Genomic DNA, 7,115 nt, shown 5'->3' on the forward strand with positions numbered 1-7,115 from the left:
CAGATTAGTGATAAAATAGGATTTCGTTGGATGAAGGGGCATGCAGAGGAAGTGGAGAGCACCACAGAAAGTAGGCCCAAGTCAGAAGTCTCCTGCATAAATTCTTTGTCTAGGAGTAAATAATTTTCCCTATCAGATATTTGGCCAGTGCCTGGTAGATGGAAAAAATACCCTTAGGAGCTGAATGAGCATTTTAACAAATAAATGAATGTAGTCCCTCCCCTTGGGCAAAGTTATTAGGTCTTTGTAGTTTTTGTCTACAGAGGGGATCAGGGTGTGTGCTCCCTACTTAGGGTGGAGTCATCTAAAACTTTATGGGCTGCTTTGTTCATGACCTTGCTAGAGCTCATAGGGAGTGCTGTGCAGTGTGTGGCTTGCTTGTGCCTAGCTGGGAGTCTGACTTCTGAACTCACCTAAGTCAGAAACATGGGGTTCCTTGTCCAGCCCTGAGTGGGAAAAACCTATACAATGCTATGTTTCACAAAACGTCTCTCATTTGTAAAATGTTATAATTTGGTTGTTTAAATTGTTTGGGAAACCAAGTCTTTGTCAAAGTATAAGATTCTTGCCTTTTAAACCATCGAATTAGCAGTGTAGCCAAGCCAATAATTAACTTCATAGAAAACTGTGATCCTGTTTTCTGAAAAGTGGGTTTTTGAGAGTGAGAGATATTAGGTGGAAAGGAAAATGGCATAGTGTAAGAAAAGGATATTGTGTGGAATATTTTGCCCTGAAACAGATTAGTTATATCAGAAAGTGATAGGCAGGGCAATCCAGAAGGTTTATGTTTGTAGATTGTCTGTGCAGGTTAAATGAAACTCATAAAAGGGCATTTGTGAAGGAATTTACATGTGATCCAGTTGACTATGTATTTCCTTTAGAATCTTTTGGCTTGTAATCTTTCTCGAACAAATAAATGTTTAAAGCCTTTGATATATGACAAACCTTCCAAAATAAAAACTCTAAATTCTGTCTTTTTAATATATGAAGAAACCTGAAAATCTGAGAAAGACATATTAGGGTTAACTGCTTTTTTGGAAATGTATAGGAAACATTGTCAAATCTGAAATGGTGATTAATTTTCTATGAATTATGTTCATATATATTTTCCAATATTATAAATATTGGTCTGTGTTAGTGTATATGGTCAATAATTGCTTGAATTCAACTCAGAAAGTACTCTTTTTTGTTTTTTAGAGACAGAGTCTCAGTTTATTGCCTTGGGAAGTGTCCTGTCATTCCAGGTCACAGCAACTTTCAACTCCTGTGCTTAGGCAATTCTCTTGCCTCAGCCTCTCAAGTAGCTGAGACTATAGGAGCCTGCCACAACACCTGACTCTTTTTCTTTTTTTTTTTTTTTTTGTGGTTTTTGGCCAGGGCTGGGTTTGAACCCGCCACCTCCGGCATATGGGACAGGCGCCCTACTCACTGAGCCACAGGCACCGCCCAACACCTGACTATTTTTCTATTGCAGTTTGGCCGTGGCCAGCCCAAACCCACCACCCTTGGCATATGGGGCCAGTGTCCTGCATAGTGAGCCACAGGTGTCACCCAAAGAAAGTATTTTTTATAACTGCCTGTGTCCAAACTTTGTCCTTCAAAAGAAATATTAGGAGAGTCTGATAAATTCTCTCAAACTCAAATTTCTGATGTCTTTGAAAATTAAATACTTTCAGCCTAAAGGGAAACTGTTGGAACTTTAATTAGAAAGCTAACATGCTGGGGTGGGCACAAAGAGTTTGATACGAGTGTCACGGAATTATTTTCTTCTTATGAGTCATGTTCAGAAACTTATAAAAAAACAACAATTTAGGAAACAATTATCCACTGTTACATAAAGAAATGACAACAAAAATACTGCATCTGTTTAAACTGAGAAATAGAGAGAAAAACAATTGATAATTGAAAGTTACAGAGCCAAAGATGAAAGATTATTCCAAGGCACAAGATAAAAAGAAAAAGGAGGCCCAATTCGTGAAATTAAAATGCCTTATTCCACGTGGGTGCAGGTGGGGTAAGATTTGCAACCTGCAGGGAATAAATCTACACTTTGGTAATGGCCAATGCGAGTGGAAGGTAGGGGGTGTTTAAAGGTCAAGAAGGTGGGGATCAGGACATTTCCTTTCCTGGGTTGGACATCTGTTGTAAGAATGGGGATTGGCCCATTTACTTTTCCAGATGTGACATCCAGTGAAGCAGGATAGGGGGTTGACCCATTCACCTTTCTTAGGTGGGTCATCCAGTGGGAGAGGGTAAGAGGTTCATTGTTTTAAGCAGGTCCACCCTATTTGGGCAGAATTTGAACCTATCAATAATGTAAATTGGATGGCAAGTTAGCATTTGGAAAAATGAGAAAGAAACTGAAACTTTGAGATTTGACTGCAAGACCTAGAAGAGTTAATCTGAGGAAACAAATGAGGAACATTTACACTCAGCCTTCTGTACTTTTGGAAAATGCAGGGGGAAACCAGTCCTCCTACTGTAGAGTGTTAAAATATATGGGAGGAAATCTGAAAGGGATCCAGAGCCTTGCATTCCTAGGTTATGAAACCAAAATCGAACTCTAATTTATTCTTAGAAATTGAAAGAATCGTTGGTCTTTAGAGTGAAATCATACAAAAATTAGACGGGAAGTGGAAGGGAGATTGATGTGCTCTCATCTAAGAGGCACAGTGTAAAAGTTTATGGCAGGGCAGTGCCCGTGGTTCAGTGGGTAGGGCGCTGGCCCAGGCCAGCTAAATAGGAAGTGACAACTGCAACAAAAACTATCTGGGCACTGTGGCGGGTGCCTGTAGTCCCAACGGCTTGTGAAGCCGAGGCAAGAGAATTACCTAAGCCCAAGAGTTGGATGTTGCTGTCAGCTGTGATGCTACAGCTCTCTACCAATTGAGACATACTGAGACTATGTCCTAAAAAAAAACAAAGAAGGGCGGCGCCTGTGGCTCAGTCGGTAAGGCGCCCGGCCCCATATACCGAGGGTGGCGGGTTCAAACCAGGCCCCGGCCGAACTGCAACCAAAAAATAGCCGGGCATTGTGGCAGGCGCCTGTAGTCCCAGCTACTCGGGAGGCTGAGGCAAGAGAATCGCTTAAGCCCAGGAGTTGGAGGTTGCTGTGAGCTGTGTGATGCCACGGCACTCTACCGAGGACCATAAAGTGAGACTCCGTCTCTACAAAAAAAAAAAAAAACAAAGAAAAGAAAATGCTCAGTACCTGTGGCTCAAGCAGCTAAGGCGCCAGCCACATACACCTGGGCTGGTGGGTTCCAATCTAGCCTGGGCCCGCCAAACAACGATTGCTGCCACAAAAAATAGCCACGCATTGTGGCAGGTGCCTGTAGCATCAGCTACTTGGGTGAAGGAGGCAGGAGAATCACTTGAGCTTAGGACTTGGAGGTTGCTATGAGCTGTGATGCCAGGGCACTCTACCCAGGGTGACGGCTTGAAGTTCTGTTTAAAAAAAAAAAAGTATATGACACACCTCCAAGGTGAGGGGCACATCTACAACACAGGCTTGACCACACAAACACAAACCACATAACCTAATGATTTCTACCCTCATTCTAATCTAAAATTTACAAAGAGAGAGAAGGTGTAAAAATAAAACAACTGATAAGTATTTTCATTATTTAAATACCTATTTTGAAGCCAATGTCTCACTCTATTGCCACAGACTAGAGTGCAGAAATGTCATATGTCACAGCAACCTCAAACTCCTGGGCTCAAGCAATCCTCATGCCTCAGCCTCCCAAGTAGCTGAGAACACAGCCACCACACCCCCACAACACTGGCTAATTTTTATATTCTTAGTAGATCCAGAGTGTTACTCTTGCTCATTCTGATCTCCAACTCCTGAGCTAAAGCAATCCACTCACCTCAGCCTTCCAGAGAGATAGGATGGTAGACATGACCCTTGGCACTTGGCCTCTTTAAATATATGAAAACATCATTTTCATTTCTCATAAAGTATATATACATATCTGTATATAGATACATACATACAAGCATACACACACACACACACACACACATATATAAATTCATAGGTTTTCAGGAAGGACTAAACTCTCTCAGCCTGCCTCCTTTCTCTTGCCTCCAGCTCCCTCATCTTCGTGGATTTCAATTTTCACAAACCATTAATAAACCCAACAGACCAACCAAAAGAAAATGGAAATTCTTTTTCTGTACATGTTCTGAGCTATTTTGTCTTTAAGTATTTGTTCCTTTATGCCTCCAGTGATTCCTGAGTGTCCCATGTGGAACAATACAGTATGAACAATGACCACTAAGTATGGGACACACCTAGAAAAATGTTTGTCTCCCACCTTTGCTGAGGAACAATGGACACACCATTCACAGTCACAACACAGTCTGAAATCAGCTGCATTAACTTCCCCCCTATGCTTAAATTCAGACACTCAACTGACCTCAGCCTGGACATTCTTCCTTGCTTTCTTTGGGATAGTAAGCTTTGTATTTTGCTTTGTCTCTTTCCACTCCTATCTTCTCCTCACTCACGACCTGCTCTCTGCTCTTTCTAATGGCTTCCATCTGCTCTCAAATATAAAATAATCTTACACTTTTGTATTCTAATCTTGACCTAAAGAAATTCTTCTGTCACCCTATGTGTAGGACCCACTGAGAAACTGAGCTTTTTCACATCTCCTGAAAGTGATGTAGTGAGAAGAAGATGGAGTCAGCCGGGCTAGAGCCTAGAAGAGACAGTCTTGTGGGCTTAGGTCCCATGTGACCTTCCCACTTGTCTCTCATCTTTATTGTTTTTTAAATTTAGCTCCCACCCTAAAGATGCCCATCTTTTTATTTTTTTATTTTTTTGGTAGAGACAGAGTATCGCTTTATGGCCCTCGGTAGAGTGCCGTGGCCTCACACAGCTCACAGCAACCTCCAACTCCTGGGCTTAAGCAATTCTCCTGCCTCAGCCTCCCGAGCAGCTGGGACTACAGGCGCCCGCCACAACGCCCGGCTATTTTTTGTTGTTGTTGTTGCAGTTTGCCGGGGGCTGGGTTTGAACCCGCCATCCTCGGTATATGGGGCCGGCGCCTTACCGACTGAGCCACAGGCGCCGCCCCGAGATGCCCATCTTGAATAGTGGGGATCTTAACTTTTCAATTAAAAATGTCATAAACTGTCACCACATTGTGACATATTATTCAAAATAAGGCGCTAGCATGTGCAGCTCCCACGAAGTAAAGTTGAGCACCACCAAGGCCCCAGACCCCAAACAATGGCTGTGGCGATGGCTGCTCAGCTGTCTGGGAGATTGCCGAGGGCCAGTGGTCTACGCACACATGGCAGTCGCACTCCTGGACCTTCCTGGGCCTCCAAGGCCCCTGTGCACAACATGTCCACCATCCTCCTACTCTCCCCTGCAAGTCCAGCAACAAAGAAAAGTAGGGCAAGAAAGAGCTGTGATCCTGGGTGGCTCGCCCCACCTTGCTGAGAAAGGAGGAATACGCTTATGGCCACCCAGGTAATGGGGCAGGCTTCAGGAGGAAGAGGGCTGTTTACTGGCAGCAGCAGCATTGGCATGGCATTGCCTAACGACCTGTAACACACACATAACCTCTCCAAAGCTGAGATGGACGCACCTCAGCTTATCATGCTGGAAAATGTGGCTTCAACTGTGGAAGTAAATGGCAGCTGCGATTACCTGGTGGGTGAAGAAAGACAGATGGCAGAACTGATGACTGTTGGGGATAACAACATTTCAGACAGTGTTGGAGAAGGAACTAAGGAGTCTCCTCAAATAAAAGGTGAACCCAACGGACTCTAAACATGGAACTGAGAAATTCGGAACTCAGTGTTGTACAATCTCAGCCTGTATTTGAGGCATCACCTGCCACAGAAGTTTACAGATCAAATAAAGATCTTCCTTCTGAAACACCAGTAGCAGAGGACAAATGCAAGAACTTGAAGACCAAACTCTTTCGCTGTATGCCATGCCAGTGCGAAGCAGAACCTGAAGAACAGTTTGTAATTACATCAGAGTACACAATGAGAGGAAATTTTTTGTTGAAGAAAGTGCAGAGAAGCAAGCAAAAGCCAGGGACTCTGGCTCTTCCGCTTCAGAATTGGAAGGTTCCTCCAAGGGTCCCATTAACTGTGACCACTGTGGCCACAATACCAATCAATATGATCACTCTACTGGACATCTGAAACACCACACCAGAGCTGGGGATAGCAAGCAAGTCTACAAATGCATCATTTGTATATATACAACAGTTAGTGAGTATCCCTGGAGGAAACATTGGAGAAACCATTTTCCAAGAAAAGTATACACGTGTGGGAAATACAACTATTTTTCAGACAGAAAAAAACAATTATAGTCAGCATCTTAGAACTCACATAGGAGAACAAATATAGAAATGTCAACTTTGTCCTTATTTAAGTTCTCAGATGACTCATTCAGATGAGAAGCCATTTAGATGTGCAGTTACATGGCCTCTAATCCAAGTGAAGTAACTCACCATCCAAGACAGGTTCACAATGGGCCTAAATCTCTTTACTGCCCATACTGTGACTACAAAACGGCAGACAGAAGCAACTTCAAAAAACACGTGGAGCTCCTTGTTAGCCCATAGCAGTTCAATTGTCCTGTATATGACTACACAGCTTCCAAGAAGTGAAATCTACAATATCACTTCAGATGTAAGCATCCTACTTGTCCAAAAAAAAAAAAAAAAAATGGATGTCTCAAAAGTGAACCTAAAGAAGACCAAAAAGCGAGAGGCTGACTTGCCTGATAACAATACTACCAATGAAAAACCAGAAACAGAGCAGACAAAAATAAAGGGAGATATGGCTGGAAAGAAAAATGAGGAGTCTGTAAAAGTGGAGAAAAAAATGTTTCAAAAAAGAAAAAGCCAGGCGGCGCCTGTGGCTCATTAGGCAGGGTACCAGCTCCATATACCAAGGGTGGCAGGTTTGTACCCAGCCCTGGGCAAACTGTATCCAAAAATTGCCAGGTGTAGTGGCAGGCACCTGTAGTCCCAGCTACATGGGAGGCTGAGGGAAGAGAATTGCCTAAGCAGAGGACTTGGAGTTTGCTGTGAGCTGTGACACCATGGCTCCCTACCTAGGGCGATAAAGTATAACTC

The 7,115-nt window shown here is 43.2% G+C and overlaps 1 pseudogene; it reads left to right on the plus strand.

The window, feature by feature from the left end:
- Positions 1 to 5,476: 5,476 nt before the first annotated feature.
- On the plus strand, positions 5,477 to 6,381 carry LOC128572475 (RE1-silencing transcription factor-like; annotated as a pseudogene).
- The last annotated feature ends 734 nt before the right edge of the window (positions 6,382 to 7,115 follow it).

Source organism: Nycticebus coucang, chromosome 20 (assembly GCF_027406575.1).
Source record: "Nycticebus coucang isolate mNycCou1 chromosome 20, mNycCou1.pri, whole genome shotgun sequence".
NCBI lineage: Eukaryota > Metazoa > Chordata > Mammalia > Primates > Lorisidae > Nycticebus > Nycticebus coucang.